We start from the raw sequence: 14,469 nt of genomic DNA, 5'->3' as shown, positions 1-14,469 counted from the left end.
TGAATCGCGGGACCCCCGCGACCCCCCCCCCTCCCGCCATTCGCGGGACCCCCGCGACCCCCCCTCCCGCGATTCGCGGGACCCCCGTGACCCCCCCTCCTGCCATTCGCAGGACCCCCGTGACCCCCCCTCCCGCCATTCGCAGGACCCCGCACCCCCCTCCCGCCATTCGCGGGACCCCCGCTTTCCACCCTCCCGCGAGTCGCGGGGACCCCCGCGACCCCCCCTCCCGTGATTCGCGGGACCCCCGCGAACCCCCCCCTCCCGGGACCCCCGCGACCCCCCTCCCGCGATTCGCGGACCCCCGCGACCACCACGGTATCCGGACTATTGTTAGACAGCACTTACATCGACAGCCATTACATCGACACCATTAGTTCGACACCTCAATAGGTCGACATGGTTTTAGGTCGACATACCATTAGGTCGACATGTTATTATGTCGACAGCTCATTAGGTCGACAGCTCATTAGGTCGACATGTTTGTAGGTCGACACTGCCATTAGGTGTCTATGTCGACAGTCAAAAGATCGACATGGGTTTTTTCACTGTTTATTGAGCCGACATGTGCCGACAGGCGGTATTCATGCCCTACTATCCACTAGGGCGTGGTGGGAGAATAAAATAGTGTGCCGAGCGCAGCGAGGCACCGTGCCCGAAGCATAGCGAGCGGCTGCGGTACACTTCAAACTGTGTCCATGTTGACTGTGTCGACATTTCGGCCAAAAAAACAGTGAAAAACCCATGTCGACCTTTTGACTGTCGACATAGACTCTGTCGACCTAATGGCAGTGTCGACCTAAAAACATGTCGACCTAATGAGCTGTTGACCTAATGAGCTGTCGACATAATGACATGTCGACCTAATGGTATGTCGACCTAAACCATGTCGACCTATTGAGCTGTCGAACTAATGGTGTCGATGTAATGGCTGTCGATGTAAGTGCTGTCTAATATCCGTCCCAGACCCGACCACCCCTCCCGCGATTCGCTGGACCTCCGCAACCACCCCCTCCCGCGAAACAAGGGCCCCCCGCGACCCCCCCTCCCGCGATTCACGGCACCCCCCCCTACTGTGATTTGCGACCCCCCTCCCGCAATTCGCACCGCCCCCTCCCGCGATTCACGGAACCCCCGTAGCGCCCCCTCCCGCGATTTTGCGGGCCCCCTCGGCACTTCTCGCGATTTGCGACCACCCCCTAATTCACACATTCGGGGACCCCACCTCCCGCGATTCATGCCCCCTCACGCAATTCACGGCACCCCCACACCCCCCCTTCTGCGATTCGCAACCCCCCACGACCCCCCCTCCCGCGATTCACGAAACCCCCGTAGCGCCCCCCTCCCGCGATTTGCGGGCCCCCTCGGCACCTCTCGCGATTTGGACCCCCGCACCACCCCCCTGCGCCCACCCTCCTTGATTCACGCCCCCCTCATGCAATTCACGGCAACCCCCCACACCCCCCCTCCTGCGATTCGCAGCCCCCCCACGACCCCCGCCTCCTGCGATTCATGACCCCTCCCGTGATTCACGGACCCCCCGCACCACCCCCCCTTGACTCACGGCACCCCACGCGCCCCTCCCGCAATTCACGGACCTCCGCAACCCCCCTCCCGCAATTCACTAACCCCGACAACCCCCCTCCCGCAATTTGCGGACCCCCCTTCCCACGATTCAAGCCCCCCCGCGCCCCCGCCCACGATTTGCGGCCCCCCGCCCCCTCCCGCTAACCGCGGATCCCCACACACCACCCCCCCCTCCCGCAATTTGCAGACCCCCCAGACCCCCTTCCGGCAATTCCACCCCCCAGCGGACCACCGCGGCCCCCGCTCCCGCATTTCACGTACCCCCGTGACAATGGGGGATCCTGTACCACCACAAGCAGGTACCGCCCCTAGGTGGGAAATCCGGCCCTGGCTGCCGCACTGCAGGTTTCCCCACTGCCCTCTGCACCAGCGCCACAACTTTTATCAATGTCTTGCCCACATACCACTATTATACAGCCTCCTTCTCTCATGCACGCTCACTCCCTCCCAGTGGAGGAGGAGACGCTCACCCACTGCCGGGAGCTGCATACTGTCCCCCACCCTCCTCCAGTTCTAGGGATGCCCATCGACCATCAATGATTTCAAATAATCGATGGTTATGGCCGATGTTGAATACTTTTGCCATCAATGTGGGAGGACACTGCCCTGCCTCCTGTTCTCCTGCCCCGTAACTTCCGCCAGTGGAGACCCGCTCACCCTGTGTTGCCCACATTCCCCTATCATGCTTTACCGGCCAGCCTCCTGCACTCATGCACCCTAACTCCCACCCAGTCGGAGGAGACACTGACTCCTGTATTTCTGTGCTGCCACGCTGGACCCTCACCCACTGGCAGAAGCTGCACAGTGTCCACCACCCTCTTTAGTCCCCCCGTATGCCCACACACCCCTATCACTACCCAGCTTCCTGCTCTCCTGAACCGTAACTTCCACCACTGGGTAATCGCTGACGCTGTGTTGCCCACATACCCCTATCATGCCTCATATCCCAGCCTCCTGCTCTCATGCACAATAACTCCCACCCAGTAGGAGGAGACACTGACTCAGGGCCACCGTCCGGTACTCCTGTGCTGCCACGCTGGACCCTCACCCACTGCCAGAAGCTGCAATACAGGGCATCTTTCATACAATTCTAACCATATTTCTCACAATACAAATGTTCACAAATTAAGGGGCGTAGCCCCTTACGCCGGTGTGAAGAGCGCCCGTAGGGCGCGATGAATCACCTAGTTACACATAATGCCAACCAACATAATGCCCAATACACATAATACCAGAGACCATAATGGCCATCAAACATAATGCCACACACAGTAATAGACATTCCACATTATGCCAGGGCTTGATGATTTTTTGTAAAATAGGGATAATAGGGACAGTGCGCGCTGAAGGCGCGTGCCAAAAATTTACACCGTAATGTCTATTACACGTCACACACCCATTACATAGCATACCACATGCCATAATGCCCAATATACGTTATGTCACACACATTATACCAAACGCTGTAATTCCCATTACACCACAAACTGTAAGGCCCATTACATATTATGCCACACACCATAATGCCCATTACACGTTGTGACTCACACCGTGATGCCCGTTACACCTCACACTATGAAGCCCGTTACACGTTGCACCTCACACTGTGATGCCCATTACATGTTGCACCTCACACTGTGATGCCCATTACATGTTGCACCTCACACTGTGATGCCCATTACACATTACTCCTCACACCATGACACATTGACTCAGACCACAATGCCCATTACGCCTCACACCATGATGCCCATTACACATTACGCCTCACACTGTGATGCCCATTGCACATTATGCCATAATGCCCAGTACACATTATGTCACATACCATAATGCCCATTACATGTGGGCACCTCCCGCACTTAGGCTACGCCCCAACATGTTTAGCAGAGGGTGAAGAAAAACTCTAAAAACTGTAATCTTAGCAGCAGCACACCTACAGCATGTGCTGTGCTGACAGCAGGCTCAGCATGACCTCTCACACTGTCAGTGAGACACTCATGCTGAGCCTGCTGGTCAGCACAGCACATGCTGTTGAAGTGTGGTGCTGCTGTTGGTACCCGGGAGGGACGGAGGGTGAAGGGACGGGGCCCCTCCAGCAAGCCTGGGCCCGGGTAATTAGTTCCCACTCCACCCCCTCTCGGTTGCCCTGGCGACATGCATCATGTAAAGTATTAGAGATACACAAAGGAATGATCACACAGGGAAAAAAGTCTCACATGAGCTTCGGAGGCTGACGGTGTTCCAGCAAGTGACCCTGGTGAAACCCGTGTAACTGGTGTCATTGTGTTTGAGTTGGGAAAGGTGAAGGTGTTACATTCACACTGATACAGGCATTTCATTACTATTTCATTCATGGACAGCCCTTCTACAAGTGAATGGTAAATTATGTAGTATGCTCTGTGTAGTGTATGGGGTTTATTCACTAAGATGGAAGTTATATGGAAGATGGGATGTTGCCCTTAGCAACCAATCAGAATTTACTGCTTATTTATTTAGCTCCTTCTTCCACAGTGGTTCTCAACCTCGGTCCTCGGGATCCCCCCCCCCCCAACAGTGCATGTATTCCAGGTCACTCAGCAGATGCACAGGTGCAGTCATTATTCACTGACACAGTTTAAAAGATCACAGGTGGAGCTAATTATGTCACCTGTGATTGTGTGGAGACCTGGGAACCGTGAACTGTTGGGGGGGGGGGGGGGGGGGGGTCTGAGGACTGAGGTTGAGAACCACTGCTCTAGAAGATAATGGATAGAATAGGATTGGTTGCCCATAGCAACATCCCCTCTTCAGTAGATCTCCCATCTTAGTAAATGAACATGGTGGTTGCGCGTCACAGCACTGAGGTCCTGGATTACCCTATCTGGCTGACGTTTGGATGTTATATATTACATACATACATATATATATAGCATTAAAAAGACACTTTTTATGTTGACACTTGTCAAATATATTGAAAGGTGATAAGACCCCGGTGCTTGCTTAGAACCACCCCACCCAGAATAGCGGACAGAGCGCATCCTGATACAGAGCAGATGGTTTTACCTGTGCTCTCTCCAGCGGCTGGCTGCTCTCTACAGATCAGTGCATCGGCAGCTACAGAAGGGGGAGGAGCTTTCACTCAGTGATGGGTCGGGTCACTGAGCGTCCGCAGTCCACACACAGACACATCTGCTTCTGGCTCTGTGTCCCTGCGCCCCGTTGGCACTGGCTCCCCCCACCTGTGCCGGGCTCAGGGCAGCTGCATCATGATGGTGAGTGGCGGCGCCACATCATGATGGGGCAGGGAGGGGCGTGGTGCGGCGCGGCAGCAGGCTCAGAGACAGCACTACTGCATTTGCCAGAAGGGCCAGAGGGCCAGTCCGTCCCTGCCGGGCAGCTTCTGAGCATGCACTGAGGCGCTGCCCTGCTGTTCCCAATCCCCGGCATGCGGCTTTGAGTAGCGTGACCAATGCTGCCCGACCTCCTTCTGGTATAACTCCTGCACTCGGCGCCAGCAACCCCAGGCCCACACCACAGCAAACCCCTGCTTCTCTCTCCCGCCAATCATCCACACCTCTGCTCCCAGCCACACCATGTGAATATGTAGGGGGTGCGCATTTTCTTTGATTATGGAGGCCAATCCAGGGATTGTGGGATTGACAATTTTTCAATCCCAAAACCCGGGAGTGAAAATATGCCCGGGATTGGTATACCTGTACCTTACTGTTCAGAGTTTATATGTTCTCCCCGTGCTTGCGTGGATTTCCTCCAGGTACTCCTGTTTCCACCCACAATCCAAAAATATACAAATTGGTTAATTGGCTCCCAACAAAATTAACCCTAGAATGTCTGTGTGTGCGTGTACATGTAGTAGGGATTATAGATTGTAAACTCCACTGGGGCAGGTGTTAGCCGCCCATCCCTGCCCGGCACTGCTTCCTCTGCTACAGTGGCCGGGAGGACAGGGGCTGGCGGAGGACGGCGATTGCGGCTCCGTGCAGTAGGAGGCGGCCCGGGCCTCTGCCGAGTGATTGATGGTGACTTTATTGTGGGGATGCTGCTTGGCAATGTCCCAAAGTTCCGCTGGCATGCGGCTGAAGTCACCAGCCGCCAGGCTGGCTTTTTTAAATAAATAGCCGGCATCTGCTGGGAACAGATGCCAGTTATAGTTCTGTTTGCCCCAGTGGTTGCTGTAGAGTATTCCTCAATTCCCAGGTTCCTGTGTCCTGTGTACCTTCCCAGTGCTGTGCCTCAGTCAGCTTGTTCCAGGTTTCTGCTTCAGCCTGTCAGCTAGCCCAACTCCTGTGCTTCCTGTGGATCCCCTCTCCCAAATAAGTCAGGGGTTGTGTGCATTTATTATTCTTTCCAGTACTTCCTTGTGCATTGTTGCACTTATTGCTTTTTATTCACTTTCACCATCTTTTGTATTGTTACAAATTTAATTAATATTTCCCATCTTTTAGCAGACTCTATGGGTATTCCTCTCTTTCCCCTGTATTAGTTAGTTTATCCTCTTGTCTTCTCTCCGCCTCGGTGTACGCCTTGTCTCACGTAAGACCTGGCAGCATCGGGGTTGGAGCCGGCATAACCAGCTCTTTTGAACGCTGCTGTTAAAGGTGAAACCTAGTACTCCATGCATCCGCCGACCACGGGTAGAGGCAACAGAGTATAGGGTTCCGGTTTGGTGGTATCCTCCTAGAGTCATAACAGCAGGGACTGATGTGAATGTTCAAATATTCTCTGTAAAGCGCTGCGGAATATGTGTGCGCTATATAAGAAACATGTCAGAGTTAAGGTGCATACACATGGAACAATTTGAAGGACAATGTGGGCGTTCACCATCGTTCCATGCATCATTAGCTATGCATATACCTGCCGATCATTAATAATGGTCTATGATCTCTTGTGAAGTGTATCAAATCGTTGTGTGTGTACACATGATGAACGATTTGTGACACTTGTGAATGATGTCTGAACACTTCCGTATATCTTAGGAATATAGATTGTAAGTTCCACTGATGTGAATTTTCTACAAAGTGCTGTGGTATATAAAAATAATAAGATTATTGGAGATTTTTTTTAAAAGCAGGGAAAAAGGGGGAAGCATGTGCTAAAGTCGAGTTACACACACACCATTTTAGGATAGTATGGCCGCCATTTTGGTTCGCAGAGTTGCGCAAATAAAGTATAATACCCGAGTCTGTGTAACAAAGTGGATCATAAGCGCAGCTATAAGCCATACTAATACACATAAATTCATAATATCACACTAACACAAAATAAAATATAGTTAATTAAAGGTTTAGTACGCTACACATAGTTTAATTAGAATGCGCAGACACAAAACATCGGCGGCACGAATGCACGCGGACATTACCGCACCAACCAGAATAAGGGCCTTTGTTATATCTTTGTCTCGTCTATTATTCGCATCTAGCGAAAAGGTATATTACGGACATTGTCCATAAAAGGTATTCGCAGTTTAAGTACTAAGTACTGCAAAGGGATTTCTTATTACTGGAACTGATCCAGCATGTACAATACACGGAAAAGGTCCGCTACGTTGCGCTATGCTTTGTTCACACGTAGCTAGAGATAAAGGGTACGCAAGTTACGGAAAGAGTACGTAAACTGCGCATTTCACTTATTGTCCTTTTGGTTATATTAATATAGATTTTAACAATTGCGGGCTTCGTCTGGGCGTTTCATACTCTAGAACACTGTACCAAGCGCACGACTTGAGCCTATACCAGCAAAAGGGTGGAAGTGATCATTTAACCATTGCTGGATAGGCCAAGTCTGCGGCGGTACAGGGTTTGAGAGGTGCTAGCGTATGAACCCGAGGTATAATAAGTGAAATCCAAAGAGAAATTACGTGACGTGTTTAAAGTATATCAAGTGTTTAGTAATCTGTACTTCTGCCTGCCACAAGTAGTTTAACGGGGTATAGTGTCTTGAATTGCTTGTTTATTATAGTATATGTGCCGCGTGCGATAAAGTTTCGCACACGTGGAGGCAAAGGCCTGTGTTTATTATAGTACATAGAGGATCCCTTCTGTGCAAAACTATAATCTCTTATTGTAAGTTACTGCAGGGCCAGGGACTCAGCCACGTGGCGACAAGTTCTAGGCCTTTTACAGTAACGTAAAGCGTCTGCAGTGTATTACGTAAGGTACGCACACGTGTTTACGTTAAGTATAGTTTCGCATCTCTGTACGTAATTTACGGATTTTGTGCGAGATTTATTTCGCATCCTTGTACGTAAATTACAGATTTGTGTTGGGATTATTTTCACATTTCGGCGAAATTGCCGTGTTTAGCGGTACCCGATTGCGACCTTACAAATACACTGTAGAACACGTGGGTGGCCGATTCATCGGCGGCCTGTGAACAGGTTTTAACAAACACACGTGCACACGTGGCTGCTCGCTGGCACTGCACATGCAGCACACATAGGAGCCCAGAGGTGGCTAGTATTAATCACAAGCTCTATTTAAACGGTATATTAACATACTGCGGATAAAGCGGTAATTAATAAAAGTAAATCATTTTTTTTTTGGTTCATTTTTCAAAAACAAGCAATTCAAGCATTATTTTAATAGATTCCTATAGCCATTTAAGGGATTTATACCTGCATAAGTATCTAATGAGAAACTACCAACCAGGGAAGATTTTCTGTACAGAAATATTTCAAGTTTAAGCGTAAGGCCAAGGTGTTAATAGCATCCAGTGTGAAAATCATTGGGTGAACGGGCGTGTGACGATACGACCCACAGCGCAGTCCAGATCAGGATATTATTTGTGTGTTGAAATAAGACATATAGGTGCACGTGACGACGTGTCCAAAGGAACTGCCCCTTTCGTGGACCCGCCTATTGGATCCTCCGGAATGGTGCAAGAAGATAAATCGGAACCCAGTGATCTGATTAGCCCCTTTAGAAAACCAGTTTTGAAGGATACAGGAAAAACAAGTTTTTCTGTGTTCAGCAAAATTTGGCCACACCCTGCAAATCGACTAGCGATTCGTTTCTAGCCGAAAGCGAGTGGTGATTGAGTAACATCCTCATAGGCTGAGTGTCATGCTTAAGTGTGGAAACGTTTCATTCTATTCAGAAGTAATTCTTTGGGTGTTGCTCACTGATAAAACCACCCACCAGTCTTTTCTAGCTGTGAACTATTAATTCCTATAAGCCAAATTGGGGCAATGGGAAATTTTAGCTCGCACAGGGAGATTGTGCTACGTAGGGAAGAGTTACGCCAGCCCGAGGGATCGGCGGCATTCATAATGTGCAGGAAGCACGGTGAACGAGCAGTTGTTTACTTAAATAAATGGAAGGAAATGACACAAGGCAGCAAAGTAGAATTTCCCAGTGTTGGTAGTTTCGATCCAGAAGTCTTATCAGCAGTTAGAGATCAGATATGTTTGCTCTTGTCACTCAAGGAGAGAGTTGAACAAAATTAATGTCTAAACTTGTGGCAGAAGGAAAGTAAAATTCAAAGGGAACATGGTTATTTGTCAGATGCAAATATAATCAGATAGGAATACGAATGTTCCTATCTCCCAATATGTAAAAAAAGGGAACAATTCCAGTCCAAAGTGAAACCAACAAAAACATGAAAATGAATAACCTGTATACTGTTTTTACCCCCTATAAGCAAGGTACAGATCCACAGGAGGAGTTCCTGACACCTGCCATCCCTTGCGAAGCTAGTGGAAATGAGGGAAAGGCTGAGACAGTCCAAGCTGCTGCTGCCATACTAGCCGAGGAGATGGCTGATGCCAGGAACATACTTGGAGACATAGGTAAGCACACACAACACAGCACAGAGATAGTTATTCCTGGGATGTTGTCCAATGGTGCAGAGGGGATACAAATCTACCCTCTGCACACAGTGGAACCTCCTTGTGGAAAGTGAGACAGAGATGAGGTAATGCCTGTAAGGGGTAGCGACATGCACAATACGTGGACACGATTGGAACGTCGTTCAATCATCTCAAATTTCCCTGATCCCAGCAAAAATCTGGCAAAGTGTCAGAAATTTGTAAGGGAGCTGGGAAATTCAGATGAGCCCACCAATAAGGATCGGCGATACATATTGAGAGCTTGCCTCCCTTCACACATAGATATCCCGAAATTTATTTGGGATAGTGGTGTGGAGGGCGATAAGATTTTAACTGAACAGGGCAACCAGGAAAATATACGCCTAATAAATATACAATTGGGTGTATATTTCCCTGCGATGGTTGAAAATATTCTTACGTTCACTATCAAACAAAAAGATGGTGAATCTGCCAGCGAATATTTCAACCGTGCTTTGCAGGCATTGCCAAAACACACTAGTATCCCTGACCCCAAGGACAGCATACACATTAGGGGAGTGATTGTCTCTGTGCTGATACAAGGTCTTGAGGATAAATTGAGAACCCACATAGAAACCATTTTCCCCAACTGTAGAGAAATGACCATAGACACATTAAGAAAATCTGCTGTTGATCTAGACAAACAAGTTATGAGAAAAATGCAAACAAACGGTGTGCTGAAACTGATGGCAGTTAGCAGTCACGCTTTCAGTAAGGCCCCAACCAAAAACATGCAACACACACGTCCAGACACGGTAGGACGGAAACAAACAGTATGTTTCAACTGTGGTAAAGAAGGGCACCTAGCCAGAAATTGCAGGGTGGGAAACCATAATATATAATTGACTGGGAGACACACCGGAAGGAGACAAGTAGGTCTCAACACATAGCCATAGCCCCATCTATTAGCCAACGCCGCCCTAAGCGTGACACATATATGCAAACAGGGAGTAGAACATACACATACTCCACAACCAGGTAACATGACACAATATCTGAAGGAGGAGCCTCAGATATGGGTAATCGTAATGGTTTAAAAACGAAAAAAAAATTTTGTTTAAACCTGCTAACAACATTCCCTCTTGATCTAGGTTGTGTCAAACAATTGGCAGTTACAATTGGGGTAACAGGAAAAGTGCAGCATTACCCATTGGTAAAACAAATAGAGATCATAAATGGGCCCTTGCATACCAAATATTCTGTCTTATTGACTGCAGCGTCTGCGATTTACCTTCTAATTACAGAACTGACTGGAAAAATAAGTTATGTCTGCTTCTGGGCTCCGGAAGATTCACGCGTTTCGTCCTCCTATTAGGACTTTTTCAAGGTGTGACACCTTGAAAAAGTCCTAATAGGAGGACGAAACGCGTTGGTGAACTGTGGCTGTTATACACACTATCGCTGTGGGCAGACGGTGAACGGAGGACCAGGGAGCAGGTGCCAGGAATCTAGTGTAAACACCACTGTCAACTTGTGTTGCAAGCGCTGTAAGGAACTGTCTAACCACCAGTTCCCAACATACCTGGTAATTATCCCATCCGTGTCCCTGTTTGGATATCTGAATTCCGTGACTGCACACAGCACTTTATCAATTCTTGTGGATATAGCTTTTACATTGTTTATATGAAATTGTTTTTATGACATGTTTTTATATATGTATTTTATTCATTAAAAGGGGAGGGAAGCGTGGTAAAAACTTGCTTCACTATTGCATCTTTATTTCCTCTTTTCATATGATCTATATTGGGGAGAGAAACCCTGGTTACCTTTAAGCGGAGCGCCTGAGAGGTCACGTTTGTATTTTTGTTTTTGTGAGGAATAGAAAGATGGACAAGGAAAACCAGTGACCCAGAGAGCATGCCAAACTGTCAGGGCAGAGATAGCCTACGGCCTGACTTGCCTTGGCAGGGTAGGTAGGTGGAAATGGGTCAAAACTTACTGGTGTGCCCACAGACACTGATACTGGAAAAACTGTTCCCACAGAGCCATCTCCACATCCCTCCTCCAGCAGGATCCTCTGCAGGTAATACAAATTGACTTTGTACAGTGCACTCTAGAAGCGTTTAGTTACTCCTTTCCTATGTGTTGATGTTTTATGTATAGATAGTGGGCGAGATTTATTGTGTTGACCGTTTTTGTCAAAATGCGATTTAAACTCAAATCGCCGTGTATCGCCATTTTTTTATATCGCATTTTTCCCCAGAAATCGCGTATTGAATGGGTGGCGCAAAGCCGCCTGAAAAGTGCGATACATGGCGATAGACGGCGATAAGGTGCGAATTGAGTCGATTTAATACGCCATAAAAGTGCGATTTCCGGGTTCGGTCATGTGCGTATTTGCGGCCAACCGGAATGCGATTTACACAAATACACCTGAACTGCCCATACAACATGCTAACCTATTGGCCCACCTTATTCCCTTGCAATACGCATCACACCCCCTATATAAAGGGGCGCAGACGCCATTTTACCCTTTGAAAGGGAGTAAGGCGTTTGAGATGGAGAGGAGAGGAGGTTTTGTAAGGTGCAGAGGAGGCAGAGGGACAGCCAGCTTGGGCCCAAACACCCCAACCACTGGGAGAGGTAGGGGAGTGAGAGGCAGCACTGCCAGAGGCAGGACAGGGAGAGCCAGCATGCTCCCAGCAAAAGCTGCGCCAGGGAGAGGCCACATGGTGGAAGCTGAGCAGGTGGCTATGGAGGATGAGGAGGAAGCAGGCACAAGCCAGGTGTCCTCACAGGAGGAACAGAGTGCCAGGCACACAGAGGAGGAGCTGCAAGAGGGGGATTTCTCGGAGGTGGACTGGCCTGTGCAGAAGGCAGAGGAAGCTGAATTGGAGGTGCTGGGTGAAGAACCAGGACAGGAGGAGGAGGAGGAGGAGGAGGAGGAGGAAGAGGGTGAGGCTGGAAATGTGGAGGAGGATGATGCAGCTCGTACAGCTAGTGGGAGGAAAGTCAGGTTCTCATATAAGGAGAATATGGCCCTGGTGCGTGCACTCCTGCCCCTGTATGACCGCCTACTTGGTCCTCACCATCATCGCACAAGTGTGGCAAGGAAGAAGGGGATGTGGGACAGTATCACCTCTGCGGTAAATGCAGTTAGCACACACAAGAGGAGTGTGCGCAACGTTAAAAAGCGATACAATGACATCAAGCGCCTCCTCAAAACCAAGCTTGCCCTGGAGAAGAAAGAGGCCTGTCGCACAGGAGGTGGCCCTAGGCAGGAGGTCCGCTTTAAGGCATATGAGAGGCTGCTACGCCGAATCATCCCACCGGAGGTGCTTTCGGCATCCACATTGCCGACACAGACAGGCCCCCCACTCCACCGCCAACTGGTAAGTGTCCACACATGTCAATGTAACATTTTGCTATGTCATGTGCGCATGCTATTATGCTGCTATGCTTTATGTGTCCAAAAGATTGCTGTGTGTGGAACTACATCTCCCAGCAAAATCACATTTTGCTACCTTGCATTGCTAAATAATGGACTCTGCATGTTGCTGGGTTATGTAGTTCCACAGATCCAATTAATGTGTGCTGTCCTAAACACTGTAGGCCTGCAGTGTACTTGATTGTTAATCCTTATCAATCCTCTGGGTAGTTGGCAAAGCACTTTACAGTCACTTTTACATGTCTAATCTGCTGGTCTTTCCTGTTTTTGCAAGTGGATTCAAAATATTGTTCACAGTCATAATTCCTTAAATAACCACTTCAGTTCAAAGTCTTCAAATTCCTTATGTAATCATATCAGGGTCAAAAAGTTTGATTGAGGAAAAGTTTTTATCTGCATAATGCGAAAAATGCCAGTTAGGTGCAAATGATAATAATAGGAAATGTCTTCTTCTTTCAAACAGCTCCAGCTCCGGAGTCCCAGCCTGCTGTTGACCAACATCAGCCACATCCGATTGGTGACACTGTCCAGTCTGCAGGTGAGATATCATAGTGTTACACACACACATTGCACAAAACACACATGCCTGTCCCCACCACAGTAGCCTGTGCCAATGCATAATGCATGAGCAACACCTAACCATTCCAAATAAGGTAACATGACCCACCATACACCAATCTGCATAGCATACTTACCACTCTTTTCTCATGTGTAGGTCCTTCACAACCGATGCCTGAACCAACGGATCCCATGCAAAATATCGACGACATGAGTGATATCATACTGGAGACGGTGACATCGTTGGAGCCTGCACAAAACCAAGCACACCCAGTCAATGAAGCCCCCTATACGCAGTCACATAGGCAGCAGCCCACAATCATTGCACCCACCAACACCCCCACTAGTGCGGAGGAGTTGGCGCAATCCATCCATATTTTTAAGGGGAAACAACTCGCTTTTATGGAGGTGCAGACCACCCAACTAGAAATGGTGAAGGGGTATGTGCGGAACATAGCTCTGCAAATGAGAAGAATTTCGCAAAGTGTGCGGGCTAATGTAGGGACACAAATTCGTCTTGTCTCTACATTAGACACACGCTAAGCAGAAATTGGCCAAGCCATTCAGGATCAAACTACTAATTTTAGAGGTCTAAATACCAACATGGTTGAACAGACCCAAGCTATTAATGGCCAAACAACTGCGTTGATGTCCCTACAAACGCAAATCAGCCTCAGTGCAAATACTTTGTTAGGTCAGCACCAAACCACATCTACTCAAAGCAGTAGTGTATCCTCCACACCCATGAGTGGGTCCCTCACTACTCCCCCACGGCGTAGTGTCCGTACTAGGGGTGGTGGTGCCACTACTGGTAAGGGTGCTAATACCCGGGGCAGTATTTAAACATGAATAATCTTCTTTGAATTTACATGTGTATCATGTTTATTCTTTTTTGCATTTACTGTTGCAGTGATTCTTCCTGCAAATGTTTCATATGCTATGGCCTATGGCCAAATGTTTCTGCAAGTAAAAATTATTTGCATCCAGCAAATGATTAACCACACTGTTCTATTATGTATTGTCAACTAGTGACTTTTTAGCAGCCATGGGACTTTGGGTTGGGTGTGCTTATTAGTAATGGGATTTTAAGGAA

The sequence above is a fragment of the Crinia signifera genome, chromosome 12 (assembly GCF_055691185.1).
Source record: "Crinia signifera chromosome 12, ASM5569118v1, whole genome shotgun sequence".
NCBI lineage: Eukaryota > Metazoa > Chordata > Amphibia > Anura > Myobatrachidae > Crinia > Crinia signifera.
The sequence above is the reverse complement of the archived record's forward strand: the minus strand, read 5'-3'. Positions refer to the sequence as shown.